Genomic DNA, 18,759 nt, shown 5'->3' with positions numbered 1-18,759 from the left:
CCGCGGATGATTCTGATACCCATTCAGGATTGTGAGCCAATAACCCAACTCAATTATTTTGTTTTATAAGAAATTAGAAAGACAAAGATGGTGCTAACATTCACTGAATGTCTCCCATGCAGCTATCTGCTTATCTGCCTTATTTAACAAAAGAGAACTGAAAGTAAGGATGTCAGGGGATCTGCCCAAAGTGACATAGCTAGGTCATGGCAGAACCAACGTTAGAACCCATGTTTCTTAAGTCCTAGCTCCAAATTCTTTACTCTGCCTAACTAAAAATGAATTCCTTAATTAGCATAAGCCTTTCATATAGATGAACACATTTCACTTTTGCAAAAAAACAAAAGGAAACCACAAAACAGGTACTATTGGGCTGGCCGAGTGACTCAGCTGGTTAAGAGCTTGCTCAAGAGTGCGAGCTCTGAGCAACAACAGTTCGATGCCCGGCCTGAGCTGAGCAGCCGCTGAGCTGCCAACAGGCGGCAGGATGGCTCAGGTAGAAAAAAAACAAAAAAAAACCAAACAGGTACTATTATTATTACTATTTTGTGCAAATAAAGAAATGCAAGCCACTTAGACATAATTAGCCTAAAGTCAGTTTGCTAGTACATAATGAATGTGGGACTTTAATCCAGATTTTTTTTTTCATTTCAGAGCTAAATTTTAATAGAATGTTAAAGTTTGAACTCCTCCATTTAAAATAAACAAAACTTTAAGGTTACTTATTGGTTCCAAATGGTTTTATGGACAAACTACTCTGTAATAAAAAGTTGGCATTGAGTTCAAAGGGGCCACCATTTTGGAGCAAAGTGTACAAAGGTTCCAAGGGGCACAGGGCAAGGAAGGAGGGGCTCAGGCATTTACAACGGCCGGCATTTTCTCTTCCTCTTCTGATGGGAAGGTGGCAGAGAACCTCTGGGATAGCTTCATCCAATACCATCTAGAGGCCTTGCTCTGTGACAGCCAAGCACTCCAGCTATTTTACAACAAAGATCTCCTGAGCCGTGGCTAAATCTTGAAGATAAGTGACATCAGGCAGCCTTTTCTCCTTCAGTTTCCTAGTCATGTGTTTTTCATCCCTAAGGCCAAGTTCAGGTCCCACTAAGAGGACGGGAGTGATGAGACAATGGTGTCACACTTCAGGATACTACTTTGCATGGACATTTTCAAAAGACACAGGACTTACAAGAGAAAGACAACTTAAGAATACAGTTGTTTGTGAATAGGGTAGGAGGTACAATTTGTCATCATCTTTGAAGGGGTTCAGAACAGGCCTCCCTACGATGTGCCACTTTGACATGTGAATTATTTTGAGCTGGAGGCAATTGAGACCCTTCGGGCTGATAACAAACTTTTACCTCCCCCTTAAAGAATTTAAATTTGGAGCCTTTGCTCATAATAAGAATGACTACCAGAGATAACATTTTATGACCTATACATAGGGCAAGGAAAACATCTAATGACTGAACATCTGCGCTTCTTATCGTCCTGCAGTGGCCTTCCTCCCTTCTGAAGCCTCAGGCGCCTTACATCATCCTTAGGTCAGAATGCCTTAAGAACCTAACTTCATTTTAACTTTCTTGTCCCTATCTAAAATCTTATGTATGTAGGGTCTCGGACTCTTTCATGATTGGATGAATAAAGGGGCTCTGCAATAAACCTGACAGAAAGTAACTTCACAGGGTGATCTAGTCATAAATTCCTAACTGGGAATATAATGGTGGGTAGTCATGCCCCAGGCCTATAAAAAGGCTTATCTTTGCCTCAAGCAAGACCTGTTCATTCATCTTGGGCATATACCTTTGAAATGTCAGAATTATTCTCTTTTTCAGGCCCCCAGAGGAATAACCACCCTCAAGGGAGTACATAATCTTCTTAACTACCCTGCACCTTGCTTTCTCCCACCTTCATGTAATCTTCCTTGGTTCCTTCCTTAATCCTAAACGTAAAAAAGAAACTGCAAAAGTGTCATTTACTGGCATCTGAGATTTTGCTTCCTAGCATTTTGTCAGGCAATTCAAATAACCTCAAATAAGCTCTTATAAAAATTCTCTACAGGTTTGGAATTCTTAATGTGGACATATGTATGTGGGGTTCCCATACATACATATGTAACATGGTCATTTTCTCCATTAAACTGTCTCACTCTATTTATTAGACTAGCCAAAAGAACCTAGAAGGGTAGAAAAAAGTTTCTCCCTCCCCCACATCTTCTTGTCCAGCTGTATCCATAAGCCAAAATTCACCAGTTTTCTTTCTACCACAACATTAGCAGAATAGTTGTCAAAGAGAGTGGGGATATATTCTCCAGAAAATACATGGATTGTGTCACTGAGAAGTAGGCAAGTTTTACCTACAGCTTCATCTCCCACCACCTTGTCCTTGATGACATGCGCCTGTGCCTTGGCGACTGGGCACAGGTGCCAGGACACTGTCCAGGCCACCTCATCCTCCACGGACTGGAAGGCAAAGCCAGCAGCAGCCACCACCCAAACCTCCAGATTTTTAATTTCTACATCCTGTGCCCCACACTCAGTGGCTTCCTTTGCTGAGTACAAATTTGCACATCTCATGCTCTTTCCCTACCTCCGTTTGACACTTCATTATGTGATGCACCTATTGCAACTTCATATTGCAGTTTCATGGTGTTATTCTTAAGTCCTCACCTGGGATGGAAGGCAGAGGAGAAATACATGGGTTCTGGAATTAGATGCTCTTGGGTTTCATCCGATCTCTCTTGCCACTTGCTAGTTTTGATCCCAGTCAATAACAATAATTGCTAACATTTATTGAGTGCTTAGTGATGTTAAGAGCTTGATATGTATTAACTCATTTAATCTTCAAGAAAGAAGGTAAAAACAATTAAGGTTCCCATTTTATGGAAGAAGGAATGAAAAGAATCAATTTTCTTACTTGTAAAGTGACGGTAGTCACATCCAATTTGCCAGATTACCATGAGGCTTAAATGAGATAACATATAGAGAGTGCCTAGCATCATGCCTGGAACATGAATACCTTTGTCCCCATTCATGTCCTTCCCGTCACCTTTCCCCCTTGAGCACAAAGACCACATCTCCACTGCGTCTGCTTTTCCCCAGAACTGGAGGCAGTGGTGAGTACATAGCAGGAACATGAAAGTATTTTCAATGGTCAATTCGATAGATTGGAACACTCCTCGAATTTGAGCTTAATTCCTCTTTCACCCAAGAAACCAAACATACAGATGCTGACCTTTGTCATTTTCTCTGCTACTAGTCATTCAACAAACATAGCCGGTGAAGCAGCTAAACTTTGCTTCTAACACACTTCATATGTTCCACCGTCATGTTCTGAGGCAATTCACTAAGAAAAACTCACATCTGAGCTGCATAATGACATGATTCAAACAGGATGTAACTCAGCGCTTTGCCATCCTGGCCACAAAAAGAAACATCCGGGAAGCTCTTTCAAAATATTGATGCCTGGCTCTACTCCAGAGATTCTGGTCTGAAGCGGAGCCCAGGCATTAAAAATGCTTAAGTTCTACAGATGACTGCAATGTGTAGCCAGGGTTTCAAATAACTGATTTACCTATATACACGAGTGGGAAATTCATATTAGCCAGTCAAATCATTTAGGGTAGAAAAATCTGTCTCCCTGCATGTGATATCATTTAGACTAGAACCAAACATTTTTGCATTGTGCAGTAACCATAGAGGAAAACTGAAAAAAAATAAGATATAGACGAGAATCAGCAAATATGTGGCCGCCCCTCCCTGTGCCCATAATCACGCACTCTTCCCCGCTTGGTCATGGTCTTGCATCCCTTCCCAAGAAAGCATCCTGATTGTCACATGAGATAAAGCTTAGTCATAAATAAGATAGACACATTCTTAGAAAGCTATTATAAAGACAGTATTTATTCAATAAACCTTCATCAAGAACTTTCAACGTCAGGGCGGCAGGTTAGCTCAGCTGGTTAGAGCACAGGCTCATAACACCAAGGTTGCTAGTTCGATCCCCACATGGGCCACTGAGTTGCGCCCTCCACAACCAGATTGAAACAACTACTTGACTTGGAGCTTATGGGTCCTGGAAAAACACACTGTTCCCCAATAAAATTTTTAAAAAAAGAACTTTCAATGTGAGTTGGGCTCACTACTAGCACTATGAAGATGGATAATACGTGGTGCCTGCTCTCATGAACTCAGTCTACTAGAGAAGAGAAAATGTGGGAAGTGCTTTTGTAGAGTATGTACACAGTGCTGCTGGAACAGAGAGAACAAAGCTACTGTCTATGCCTGGGAGAATCAGGAAAGACAAGGAGAGATGTCAACTGTGTTAGATCATAAAGGACTAAGTAGGGGGAATTCGCCAGGCCCCCTTCAATTGAAAGGGCACTCCACTGGAGGAACAGTATGTGCCAACACAGTGACATATGAGGAAGTTGCTATGTTTAGGTCCATACGTGGCACTATTAGTATGATTTCAGCCTAGAGTGAACATGAGGGACTGACAGAAGGTCAGGCTGGAAAAGGAAACATTAGGGCCTTTGCGTGGCATATTGATATTTGGATGACAGCCAGCGCTGTCCAATAGAGCTTTGTGATGGTGGAAAATAAGTAGTTCAAGCAAGAAAGTGGATGGGAATTTCAAGAACAGACTCAAATTCAAAGGGAAGGTCTTGGACCTATATCAAAAGTTTAAGGGCTGGCCGAGTGGCTCAATTGGTTAAGAGTGCAAGCTCTGAGCAACAGGGTTGCCAGTTTGATTCCCACATGGGCCAGTGAGCTGCACCCAAGCTGAGCTGCCAACTGGTGGCAGGATGGCTCAGCTGGTGAGAGCACGTGCTCCTAACAAGGTTGCCGGTCTGACTCCCACATGGGATGATGGGCTGCGCCCACCCGCAACTAAGATGAAACACGGCATCTTGAACTGAACGGCCGCAAGCTGCCAATGAGCAGCCAGATGGCAACTGGACAGGGAGCTGAGCTAGCCACGCCCTCCACAACTAAGACTGAAGGACAGCAACTTGGCTGGTCCCCTTTCCCCAATTCCCCAACATTGTTCCCCTTCCCCAATTCCCCAATAAAATCTTAAAAAAAAATTTATCAATGTATATTTATATGTTTTAACTTAAATAAAACATTTAAATGCTGCTTGTGTGGGGGGTGGCAGTAAATTATTCTCTACTCTAACAAACGTTTTGTGTTCACAGAGCAATCACCAATCCAGAGAGCTTCTTTTGAATACCCCAGCTAAGGATGTGGAGATAAAGTTTATGCCACTGCACCCACCCAGTAATCCAGTTTACCACTACTTATTATAAAAAAGGAAAGCTGAGATTTCCCCACTCGCCATTAAACATCTATCTCACTCTCATCCACTCTTCTCAGCCTGGTGTTCACTCTTTAGACTATCTTGATTTCAAACCTCCCAGAAGCCAACCGTGATCTTTGCAGTTTCTGTCATCGCCTTAAGCCTCAGGGTTAAATCCTGTTTTTCTAGCTGTAACCTCGACTTCACTTGATAGAGTCTATTTCTCTACCTAGCTATGCTGTCATGGGAAAACACCCCTCCTGCTTTGAATAGACTCCAGATCCACCTATCCCAGTGCTGCCCTCATGTGCGGTGATCTCAACAGACTGGTTCCAGCTTCTGAACAAGGTCAGGGGGAAGGGAGAAAGGGAACCTAGGCTGGTGCTCAGGTTTCTGTCTCAGATGATTAGGTTAATGGAGGCAATAAGAGACGATGGCTCCCCAGAGAAGAAGACCGATTTGGGGAGGAAGATAATGAGTTCAGTTTTAGGTGTGTTCACTTGAAGCCTTTTGTATCCTCCTCCTAAAATCTGTATAAGAATCAGTTACAAAACCCCATGTTGAGCAGCCCAGCCTTTCTCTAGGAAGCCTTCCCAACATCCCTTCTTCCACACTGACTATCCCTCCTACTTACTTCCCATGGACCTTTGTCACTGCACTAATCAAACCTTTGTGTGAGCTGTTTGAGGGTGGGCACTTTTTCTTTTATCTTTGAACCCCACTACCAGCCATAGTATGCAATATATAGCACGTATTAAATAAAATGTGATGGGTATAAACGAAAACTGATGGAGCTGGTTACTAGTAAGGGACCAGAAATGTAGAGATTCGGGTTGGATAATGAGGAAAAAGGATGCTTTTCCATACAAGGAAGAAAAGAAAGGTAAATTACAGAGAAGCTGTCCCCCAAAAGCCGACATTATTTTACACCCTTTACCAAATGAAGGGTTCATGAGTCACTGTTATTAGGGAAAGTCCCAAATTGGCTAAGCATCCATTTGTGAAGCTGAGTCAAACTCCTTCTGACCTGCTTTGAATTAATAAGCAGGATGAGTACAGTGCTTACTCCCTTATCATCAGTCAACAGATATTTAATTGCATTTAGGAAGCTCGCAGTTGATAATTGTTGAATGAATGAAGAAAAAAAACTTTTAGGTGGCCCTGGGCATATGGATGCTAATGGCAGGGAGTTAAAAACAACATTTCCAAGTTAAATAGATTTACTTTAACCAATTCCACATGTTTACTTCTCTCATTACCAACCCTAAAACCTGATACTATACTGGTGTTTTATTAATATTATCTTACTAAAAGCTTGAGGAGTCATTTAAATTTTAACAGGTTAAGTAAAGGTCTTAAGATGTTAGTAGATCATTTCTTATTTATATAAACAAATAAAGACCAAGATGCAATGGGACCATCTATTCTGGGAACTTCGGAAATAAGCATGATACCATTTGATTACTCTTTTCAATTAGACAAATTTGAGAGTATAATATACAATTATTTGCAGAAGGATTTTTAAACAGATTTTTTTATACTTTTGCTTTGATTACGTTGTTCTTTGGGTACTCTCTACTTTGGCCTGAATTCTCCTTGTCTTTGGTCCCACACAGCCATATAGGGCAAGAATGCAATTAATTACAAAACAAGAGTACATATTCAACAGAAAAGTCAACCCATCTGTTTCCAGTTGCTCCAGGTTGCTACTATGGAAACAAGTGAACCCACAGGTACAAACAAACCACTGTGCTCTGCGCAGTAACAAGAACTCCCTTCGCAACATCCTTCACTGGGTACTTTGCTGTTCTAACATCTTTAAATGTCACTGTCAAGTGGATGAGATATTGCTCTTCTCTCACTAGGATTTTAAACATTAAAATGACTTTTTTGCATTACAGAAAAATCTGAAAATACAGGTAAATAGAAAGAAGAAAAGAAAAATTACCCCTGAGGTAATTGGACTTCCTGCTAATAGGTCATTTGGGACTTGAGGGATTAAATATAAAATAGAGAAAAACATCTAGCAATAACTACTTTTAATCTCACAGTATACATCAGGGATTAGCAAATTTTTCATATTTGCAAAATTTTTTTTTCAAATGAATCTCATGTAGGATATTAGTACATAAACTGATTAAAAAAAAAACAGGTGGCTGAGGCCTGAAGCCCAAGGGTTTGGCCCTCAAACAACCCCAATATTGAGTCCTGAAGCACCCCTTGGCACCTTATAGTTCTTTAGAGCAAAGTTTAAAATCCATTGTAATTTACCATTCCAGATCCTTTCCCTATGAAAATAACAAAATAATAAAAATTAATATTTATATGTATCAATTTATAAAAAGAGGATCACAAAAATACATTTTTATAATCTATTTTCATTTCACAATATTATAAATCATGAAAAGCTGTCCCACATCAAGATATCTCCTTCTATAGCATCATTTTAAACATCTGTACAGTATTCCATTGTTTTGATTTATTATATTTATTTAACCAATGCCCAGGTATTAGACATGCCATTTGTTCCCAGTTTTCCCCTATTTTTAAACAACACAATGACTGACAAACTTGTAAATAGTTAAATATATGTGTGCATTCTTAATTATTTCCTGAAGATTCACATTTTAACATGCTTTTTAAAGTACGTACGCCTTTTTGAGGCATGCACATTGACAAGCATTGATCTGATGGACCTGTTAAGTGTGACCTGGGGTAGCATCCCTGCTCATGCAGGGTACAGACTGACGACACAGGGATACAGAAGTGTTCCAGACCGTCAGGGACAAGAAATGTTTGCCAAGAAACACTGAGGATAAAGGTCCAGTAGTGAGTGTGCTCCTGAAATGGTGCTAGAAATCTAGTCCTGGCTCACAAGTCAGGGCAGCTCCAAGTCCCAAGACCAGTTTTGTCATAAGATACATTTAGATCAGCAGTCGTCTCTTCTAGAAATTTGCAATTTGTGGCATACAATGGACACTTAATAAATGTTCAATGAATATCAGTCAAAGTGTTTGTATTAGGAGACAATATACCATTTCGTATGATAGTATCACTGCTCCACATATACTTTTTTTGAACTTGATTTTTTTTTATTAATTACAAGTATACAAAACAATATAGTGACTAGACATTTATATACCTCACAAAGTGATAACCCCAGTAAGTATATTACCCATCTGACATATATACAAGGCTATAGTAATCAAAACAGCATGGTATTGCCATAAACACAGACACATAGTTCAATGGAACAGAACAAAGAGCCCAGAAATTAATCCATGCCTATGTGGACATTTAATCTATGACAAAGAAAGCAAGAATTTACACTGGAGTAAAGACAGTCTATTTAACAAACGGTGCTGGGAAAACTGGACAGATACATGCAAAAAAATGAAACTGGACCACTTTCTTATGCCACATACAAGAATAGACTCAAAATGGATTGAAGATTTTTTAATGTAAGACCCAAAACCATAAAACTTGTAGAAGAAAATATAGGAAGTAAACTCGCAGACATTATCCTTAGTTATATTTTTACTGATATATCTCCTTGGGCAAGGGAAACAAAAGAAAAAATAAACAAATGGGACTACATCAAACTAAAAAATTTTTCCACGAGAAAGGAAACCATCAACAAAATGAAAAGACATCCCACTGAATGAGAGAAGATATTTGCCAATGATACGTCTGATAAGCGGTTAATATCCAAAATTTCTATATATCTTAAAATAACCAAAACCATACAATTCAACACCAAAAAAACAAACAATCCAATTAAAAAATGGGCAGAGGACCTGAATAGACATTTCTCCAAAGAGGACATACAGATGGCCAATAGACATATGAAAAGATGCTCAATGTCCCTAAGCAGTAGAGAAATGCAAATAAAAACCACAATGAGGTACCACCTCACTCCTGTCAGAATGGCTATCATCAATAAGTCAATAAACAACAAGTGCTGACAAGGATGTGGAGAAAAGGGAACCCTTGTACACTGTGGGTGGGATTTCAGATTGGTGCAGTCACTATGGAAAAAATTAAAAATAGAATTACCTTATGACCCAGCAATTCCACTCCTAGCTATCTATCCAAAGAAATCCAAAACACTAATTTGAAAAAACATATGCGCCCCTATGTTTATTGTAATGCTATTCACAAATTGAAAAGGTATGGAAACAACTGAAATGCTCATCCGTAGATGACTAGATAAAGAAATTGTGGTACATTTATACAATGGAGTATTACTCTGCCATAAAAAATGAAACCTTGGGCCGGCTGAGTGGCTCATTGGTTAAGGGTTGGCTTGGGACGCTGGCTCTGAGCAGCATGGCCCCGGTTCAGATCCCACATGGGCCACTGACACTGCCCTCTACAGCTAAGATGGTGAACAACAGCTCAACACGGAGTTGGTCTGCCGTGAGTTGCCAGCGACAGCGTAGGCTGCAGCAGGGCTGCAGTGGGTTGCTGTAAGCTACCGTGAGTGGCTGGCAGCCAGCGTGAGCGGCCAGCAGCGTGAGCTGCAGTAAGCCAATGTGAGCAGCTATCCAATGGCCATCGACAGACTGCCTCAGCCAGGAAGAGCACAGTGATTACAATACCAACATGGGCCAGTGAAGCAACATCCTCCACAACTAGACTGAAGAACACAAGGACAGCAACTTATCTTTTCCCCTCCCCCAATTCCCCCAATAAAATCTTAAAAAAAAAAAAATGAAATCTTGCCATTTGCAACATCATGGACCTAGAGGATTTTATGCTAAGTGAAATAAGTCAGGCTGAGAAAGACAAACACCATACAATCTCACTGATACGTGAAATCTAAAGAACAGATTAAATGAACAACAAAACAGAAATAGACTCAGAGATACAGAGAAAAAAACGGATGGTTGCTAGATGGGAAGGGGATTGGAGGATGGGGGAAAAGGTGAGGGGATTAGAAAGTACAAACTGGTAGTCACAAAATAGTCACGGGGATGTGAAATACAGTATGGGGAATATAATCAATAATGTTGGAAAGATTATGTAGAGTGTCAGATGGGTACTGGACTTACCAGGAGAATCATTTCATGGATTATATAAATGTCTAACCACTGTGAAGTACATCTGAAACTAATATAAAATAATATTGACTGTCAACTATAATGATACATACATAGATATAGATATATATCTATATATAGATATATAGATATATTTACCATTGTTTTTACTTTTGTCCCTAGTGAGAGATGTCAGCTTTTAATGAAGAATGAGGGGGTTATGTAAATCAGCTATGACTCATCAGGGACAAGAGTAGGAAACAACTTCCTCTGCTCTTCTACAGGAGGGTGCTTAGTTCAGTGCACAGCCAGTCATTTCATCACCATGGTAACACGGTCCCTCCTTCCCAGTCTGGGGAGCTCTGCCTGCCTCGCTGTTGGAAGGGCACTGCCGTTTTTGCATCAGAAATCAAGTAATACTTTCCATTTAAAACCTCAATGACTAATTCATGCACAAGGACTAGAAGCACAGGGATCACAGGCAATGGCTTTGATGGAAATGAGCAGAATTAGCCCAATGTTTATAACATTCATCTTTAGCATCATTTCACCCTTTAGTAGCATGGGAAATCGATGACTCAGAACTCAGGAAGCTCACATACGAGCAGGGGTTAGTACCAAGTCAGAGAATTCTTTTTTCTCTGAAGAGCTGGAACTTTTTGCTGCAAGCCTCCCACGTTTTTAGGACTGCTCCCAGCTGGTGCTCTTCAGGCCCTACACTGCCTCAACGCTTGTTCAGTCTGTCTGTCTATCTATCTATCTATCTATCTATCTATCTATCTATCTATCTATCTGTCATCTCTTCTCTCACTTTCATTCTCTTCTGTTTGCTGCAGTTCCCTTTCAGGCTTCATTTGGAGTGACTGCTTGCTTGGAGGATCCATCCATCCTGCTGGAGAGTTTGATCCCAGGATATCACCCCCCACACCCCCACATAGCCCCTCCCTCCCAACCTATCACTGGCGGTGGGCACCTGCTTATTCCTCAATCCTGGCACTTGTTTTCACAGTCTATCCTTTCCCCTTGACCTTGTCCTATTCTCCACTCCCACACTTCCTTCTCATTTCTTTCTCTCTTGCTTTTCCTTTGCTACTCTTCTCCCCAGCTTAAGCCTTCGTGCCGTCACAAAGGCAACCACACACGTTTCACCCCACTGAAGGTGCTCAGGGCTAGGCCACACAGACAGCCACCAAACTCTATGCCATATAACACAGGTCACAGTATCAATGCTGGCAAATAGATATTCATAGTCAAACGATGTACATTCTTCACAGACAGAAGCCTTAGGTTACAGAGCCATACTAGTCCGTAGCTACGAATGAAGTCACACTAACTTCAATACCTTGTTTGGCTGGATCGTTCATACTCCCATCGTCCCCTTCTTCTTAACCAAGCAAAAACCAAGTTTAGTAAGTGTGGCGCGTGTCCAGATATAAAAAAACCCTATTTCATACCTCTTCACAAAGGATGGCCTGTGAAATGTGCATGGTTGTGGGTTGGGGCTGATCGGTGGAAACATACTTTTTTGCCTTTTCCTCTTTGCTATGACTGAGTTGTGTCCCTCTCCGAAATTCATATGTTGAAGCCTCAATGCCCAGAATGTGACTGCATTTGGACATAAGGCCTTTAAAGCAACAAATAAGTAAAAATTAGGTTGGGCCCTAGTCCAACATGACTGGTTTCTTTAGAAGAAGAGAATAAAACCACATGAGAATGGACAAAGCGAAAGACCATGTGAGAACACAGGGAGAAGGCAGCCATATCTACAAGCCAAGGAGAGAGACCTCAGAAGAAACTAACCCTGCCACTACCCTGATCTCCAACTTCCAGACTCCAGAACTGTGATCCAATAAATTTCTTTTGTTTAAGCTGCCCAGTCTGTGGTACATTGTTATGGCAGCCCTAGTAAACCAGTACACCCTTCTTCCATCTTCTTTCCTCAAAGGGGATGTGACAGAAGGCGCTGCAATAGGCATCGTGAAACCACACAAATTGTGGTGCTCCCAGCTGAGGATGTGGCACAGAAAGTTAGAACACACCCAAGACATGGATGACTCTAGGAACACGCTAGCCTGTGTTGTTTAAGTCTTAGTCATTTCAGGTCTCTGTATTAGCAGCCAAATGCAATTCATAAGAAATATGTCTGGTTGTTGATTTTGCACTTCTTACTCAGACAGCATCTCTAACCTTCCTTGCATAACCCTCCCCTCACCTCCTCTCTGACTTCCTGGGGCTCCTCAAAGGGAACACTCACAGGCAGCCATCTGCTGGCTCCAGGCTCTTCGTCTCCTCTGTCCTCCACTTGTGAACAGCCGCTGCCTGGTTGTGTCACTTGGAGCCTCCCCCTCATTGCCACCGCTAATGCCATCTTTGGGAGATCTCCAAAGCCAACCACACATGTGCTCTCTCTCGATCCTGACTCCGGTGCCCGAGCAAGCTGGCCTCTGACCCCACTTGTGCCATCATCTGCCACCAGGCCCTGGCACCAGAGCCTCACAACGCTGAAGTCTCCCAATAGATCAGCCCTTCCAGCTTCCGGCTTAACCCAGTGCAGAGAGCTGGACAGGAGCACACGCTGCACCGTCTCCTCTGGTCTTGTGCTCCTTTCTTCAATAACTTCAACTACAAAGTCAAGTCGCCTTTTATTCACTTTATACTTTGCTACAATGTTCGCACCAGCAGGAACATTCATGGAAATCAGTTGTCCTTGAATCAAAATTATCCCCCCAAACCCCTTAAATTCCCAATTCCAGGAGCTCTGCTTTAATATTCAGGAGAATGCCCAACTGTGAAAAGATCAGATGAAGTTGACATTGGGCTAATACTGCTAATTGATGCAGTAAGTCTAGTGGAAAGGCTACACCTGTGAGAGCCTGTAAAGGTTTTGGAGCAATCTCACCGCTTACACCATCCTCAGATTCCTAGAAGTGATTACATCAGAGCAAGGATAGAAAGCATAAAGAGATTTCCCAGCCAGTTCATCTTCCTCCCTTTAATTTTGGACAATCACCTCACTGATCGAATTATTTTGCAGGGGGATTCTTTTCATCTGGGGAAAAAAAAAACTCCTTTCAAGGCTGGAGGGAAACATACAGTATAAGGTTACGATGGCTCTCCCATGGAGGAGAAAGTTTGAATTGTTATTTCTTCGTTTTTTGGTGTGTTTTTTTTAAAGATTTTATTGGGGGTGGGGGGGGGCTGGCCAAGTAGTGCGTTGGTTAGGAGCTGGCTTAGGACACCAGCTCTGAGCAGCAGGGCCCTGGTTCGGATCCCACATGAGGGCCAGTGACTGCTGCGCCCTCTACAGCTAAGATGGTGAACAACAGCTCGACCTGGAGTGGGCTGCTGTGAGTCGCTGGCCACAGCGTAGACTGCAGTGGGGCTGGCTGGCTGAGTTTTCATGAGCTACTGTGAGCTGCCAGCAGCCAGCGTGAGCCGCTGTGAGCGGCCGCCCAATGGCCAGCGACTGATCTGCCTCAGCCGGGAAGAACGTAATGATCACAATACCAACATGGCCCAGTGAAGCAACATCCTCCACAGCTAGACTGAAGAACAAATCGACAGCAACTTATCTGTTCCCCTTCCCTGATTCCCCAACGCTATTCCCCTCCCCCAATTCCCCAGTAAAATCTTAAAAAAAAAAAATTCAATGAAATTTGTGTGCTTTTTTTCTGTTAATTTGTCTTTGCAACTTTACTTTTCAGATTCAGCCAGGGATCCTAAGAGGGTCAAGGAAATCTTTTTCCTCCCCTACAGCAGGTGACTCCTCTGACCATTCTTGGGGAGGAGGGGGCAATATGGCAGTCATTAATTAAATTTTTAAAATATATTCCCTGTGTCTCAGCAATCACACTCCTGGTAAACTATACCAGAGACAATCTCACACAGATGAATATGAGGCCATGTATACAAAGATATTCATTGCAATGTTTATGTGGTAAGAGGGGAATTTAAAATCCTACACCTAATGTGAAAACAACTCTATGCAGCCGCTAAATGCAACATGCTAGATATACAATAACACAGATATTTTCAAACTTAGTGCTGAGTTTTTATAAGTTAGAAAAGAAAAACGTCCCTGGCAAAATACTATTTATGTGAGTTATAAAACATGCACACAAAAACACCATGTAAGAACATACTCAAGTTCAAAGATATATGTTAATACATTAGAATGACTGCTGATTGGAGGAAGAAGGAAATGGAGTGGAGAATTACCATTCAAAGGTGGTCTTTCAAAAATGAAGTTGTATTGGTCAGAGTTCTTAGTTGCATAGAGCAAAAACCAACTCTGGTTAATTTAAACATAAGAGGGGAAAAAATGTAAGGCTTTTTCATCTGGAAGGCCCAGAGGTTATGCAATCATAATCACAACCACAAATCACATCACAGAAGTGGCTGGGTGGGGCCACCACAGTTGCCGTCTCTGAAGACTGGATCACCATACTGCCTGAATGAGAAGGAGCTGAGTGCTGTGGCCATGTTCCCCACTATCAGACAGAAGTCTGTTGTCCCTGATCCTTTGCATCACTAGCTATGGATTCAATGTCAGGAGTAGATGTATCAGAATGACCAAGCCTAGGTCATGGGCAGTGCCCTCTCTGCCAAGGAGGCAGCGATGGCTCTGTTTAGCTTCCATTGGGAGATGTAGTGTCTGCTTCCTCCAAGATTCACACAGAGGAGGAATCATTCAGCAGAAAAAGAGGGTTCCATGTGGGGCAGCCAAAATGAGGACACAATCCTACTAACGCAAGTGTGGTCGACTGTGGTAACTTCTGTACTGAGATCAAATAAGAGTCCATCGAATTTTCCAAGAACATGCATAACATTTTCCATAATAGTTTCAATGGTACACTAGGGGCAGCAGACAGATGGTAGATAGTAAGCTGGAGAACAAAGGGAAGACGGCAGAGATTAGTGTACACTACTAAGCTTAACTGTGAGCAGAGGGGCTCATATTAGAGGAAAATGTAGAATTAATGAAGGGCTTTGGTTTTACGTTTGAGCACAGTTTTAGGCTGAAAAGGAGGCGCTAACAGAGAAAGGTTGCCATGGTTATAGAGAAAAGGAATGATTTGTAAAAAGCACAACCTAATCAGAGCCCAGGTGACCTAAGGATTCACCTTTCAATGCTGTAGGGAAAGCCAGCTGCTCCCTTGAGGGGGGAGGAAAGAAGTAAGGATGTATGTGGCTGTGCATAAATGTTTGTGTTAGGAAGAGCTGGTGGTACGTGTCTATCAGACAGCCTTCACTGCAGCTATGAAATAGACAAGCAAGAACAGCTGAGGAAGGCAGAACTGGGGTTGACTTAAAGGCCTGGAGGAAAATAGTGAAATTTTCTAACAGCTAAATAGGAGGGGAGCCAATGGTCAGCAGGTAAAGGAATTATTGAAAAATGAGTACATTTTAAATTGCAGATATCTGATTCAGGTTCCAATCTACTCAATGATTGTTTTTCCTTCAGCAAATCCCTGCTGCCTATCTGTGGAAGCAAAAGTCAACGCTGGTTCGGCTCCCTGAAGTGCAGGGTCGGAGCAGAATGATGGGACATGAGCCTGGAGGCTGGTAGAGAGGGGTTAGAGATAGTCCATTAGGCTATGGATTAGATAAGGAAGGAAATGTGGCCAGCAGGACGCAGATCGAGGGATTAAAGGATTTCAAAGTTCCTCTGAGGCGGAAGGTTAGGAATCATAGAAATGAAAGAGTGAGAGCTGGAAGGAGGGGAGTTTTTGGTCAGAATGTGGGTTTTTAGAGTTTTAGATTTTAGAGGTGGAGCCAGTCAGGTCCAACTTGTGACCATTAAAAAGCAATAACCTTTGGGCCAGTCAAGTGGCGCATTGATTAAGAGCTGGCTTGGGACACCGGCTCTGAGCATCAGGGCCCCGGTTTGGATCCCACATTAGGGCCAGTGACAGTGCCCTCTACAGCTAAGATGGTGAACAACAGCTCAACCTGGAGCTGGGCTGCCATGAGTCTCCGGCAATAGCGTAGGCTGCAGTGAAGCTGAAGTGGGCTGCCATGAGCTACAGTGAGCGGCCATCCACCAATCTGCCTCTCCCAGGAAGAGCTCAATGGTAATACCAACATGGGCCAGTGAAATGACGTCCTCCACAACTAGACTGAAGTGTGGCAATGGGCCCTAGACAAAGACCTTCCCAGACCATGTGGTCACCAAGGATTTTGCACGGGCTTTGGACAAAGACATTCCTGGACTGTATGGTCATCAAGACTTCCCCGTGTAATATTTCCAAATTCCTACCTCACCCGTGAACCAGTCAGGAATTGGCACAATGGCCACATGTCCCAATAATAAATCTTAGCTGCCAACCTGGAAACCTCAGGGTATATAACCCCAAATCCCACCTGAGTGGGGGCTCAGCCTTTGGATGTGAATCCGCTGAGCCAGTGCCGGCATTAATAAAAGTTGCTTCCCACGCCTTGGTGTCCTGTCTCTTTGTCTGGGTTCCCCGCAACAGAAGAACAAAAGGACAGCAACTTGTCTGTTCCCCTCCCCCAATTCCCCAATAAAATCTTAAAAAAAAAAAAAAAGTAAGCAATAACCTTTGAGATAAGGTCCAGAGAATAGAAACAATTTAGAGAAACATCTATAGAAAGATAACCATCTGTCCCTCTGCTTGGAAGCCTGAAATTAAGAGGCAGTGTGGCACTCAGCGAGAACTAGACCTAGACAACATGGATGATACTAAGGGGTACAATGCTAAGTGAAGTAAGTCAGAGAGAGAAAGACAAATACCATATGATCTCACTTATATGTTAAATCTAAAAAACAAAATAAAGGAGGAAACAAAACAAACAAACTCATAGATACAGAGAACAAATTGATGTTGCCAGGTGTGGCGGGCGGGGAGGTTAGGGGGCTGGGTAATAAAGGTGAAGGGAATAAGAAATACAAATTGGTGGTTACAAAATAGTCATAGGGATGTAATATACAGCATAGGAAATGTAGTCAATAATATTGCAATAATTATGTATGTTGTCAGATGGGTACTAGACTTATTGGGAGGATCACTTCATAAGTATATAAATGTCTAACCACTAGGCTATACACCTGAAATAAATATAATATTGACTGTCGACTATAATTGAAAATTTAAAAATTTGTTTAAACGCTATGTATATATGAAAAAAAAGTAGTCCCTGAGATCATGCATTCCCATCTGGTAGCCGTAGGTGGCAGACATGGCCCAAAATGAGGATTCCCTAAGAAGTCGGAGAGAAAGGAAAAGAAAATTGCTGTCTGGGAGCTGAATTATAACATAAGCGAGGAAAGAATTCTATCAAAGGTAGGCAAAGTTATGGTAAAGAGACAGATGGCGAGATTCCCAGGCTAGTAAACGATAACTGTTAACTAGAAGTATTTTTGTTAACACGTCTAAAGAGAGTATGTCCGTCAGGCTGTGTTCGGGTTTGTAAGTGAAGCATGAATGAGAGTCAGACCTGGTGCCTCTAGCACGGGGCCAGGGCAGAGAGCGCCTTGGCCTATGAGCCAAGGTAGCCCGGCAGAGCCAGAATCCTGCTATTTCTCATACCTAGATGCCGTTAACCATCCAAGTCTAAACACTCTGGATGCCCTAACAATTGAATTTCAGAGCCTAAAAAGCTAAGTATCACCCCTAGAAAGCGGCGCAATCACAGCCACTATATGGAGTTGGCTGGAGTGAACACAGGTTTTCTCCAGGTCGTGCTTCTCTGACCCCCTGCCCTCCTACAAATACACCATTGATTTCCGCTTACAAACGAAGCAGGAACAACACTCAGCTTAGCTTCTCTTTCTATCTAACCAGAGAGTACAGACCAATATTTAAACTAATAAAGCTGTAGTGATTTGTTATGTGGTGTCATAGAAGAATATACATACTATACATCAGCAAGTCAGTATGGCATTTGTAAAAAATTAGACTGAAACAAAGAAATAGGAGGGAAACACCCTCTGGTCATAAAATGATCAGAAAATGAACAGGTTCATTGCCACTCTGGTATGACAAGATGGATGCTTTAGAAACAAGGCTAGAGTTTTGGGCCCCGCTTCCATGACCTATGCTGTACAAATAAGTCTTCCTAGAGCTGTAGCTATTACTCGTGCCACTGAAACTACCTAAGCACTATATTGCACAGTAGGTCCCTGGTATATAAGAATAAACCAAATTTATTTCCCACTCTCCTTTTACATATACTTGCTGGGGCTTGTATTTCCTCCTCCCCTGAATAAAAATTGAAACAGTCCCTGTGGCTTTTTTCAGGTCAATTATTAATCATTCTCAGGTCAATTTTTTTTTAAAGATTTTATTGGGGAATTAGGGGATGGGAACAGTGTTGGGGAATCAGGGAAGGGGAACAGACAAGTTGCTGTCTTTTTGTTCTTCAGTCTAGTTGTGGAGGACGTTGCTTCACTGGCCCA

At 42.1% G+C, this 18,759-nt stretch overlaps 1 pseudogene; it reads right to left on the bottom strand.

Annotated features, from left to right (window-relative positions):
- Positions 1-940: 940 nt before the first annotated feature.
- Positions 941-2,573, bottom strand: LOC109394390 (ras-related C3 botulinum toxin substrate 1 pseudogene; annotated as a pseudogene).
- Between the last annotated feature and the right edge of the window lie 16,186 nt (positions 2,574-18,759).

Source organism: Hipposideros armiger, unplaced genomic scaffold (assembly GCF_001890085.2).
Source record: "Hipposideros armiger isolate ML-2016 unplaced genomic scaffold, ASM189008v1 scaffold_422, whole genome shotgun sequence".
In the NCBI taxonomy this organism is placed as follows: Eukaryota; Metazoa; Chordata; class Mammalia; order Chiroptera; family Hipposideridae; genus Hipposideros; species Hipposideros armiger.
Note: the sequence above shows the minus strand (reverse complement) of the source record. Positions and strands in the feature narration are given on the sequence as shown.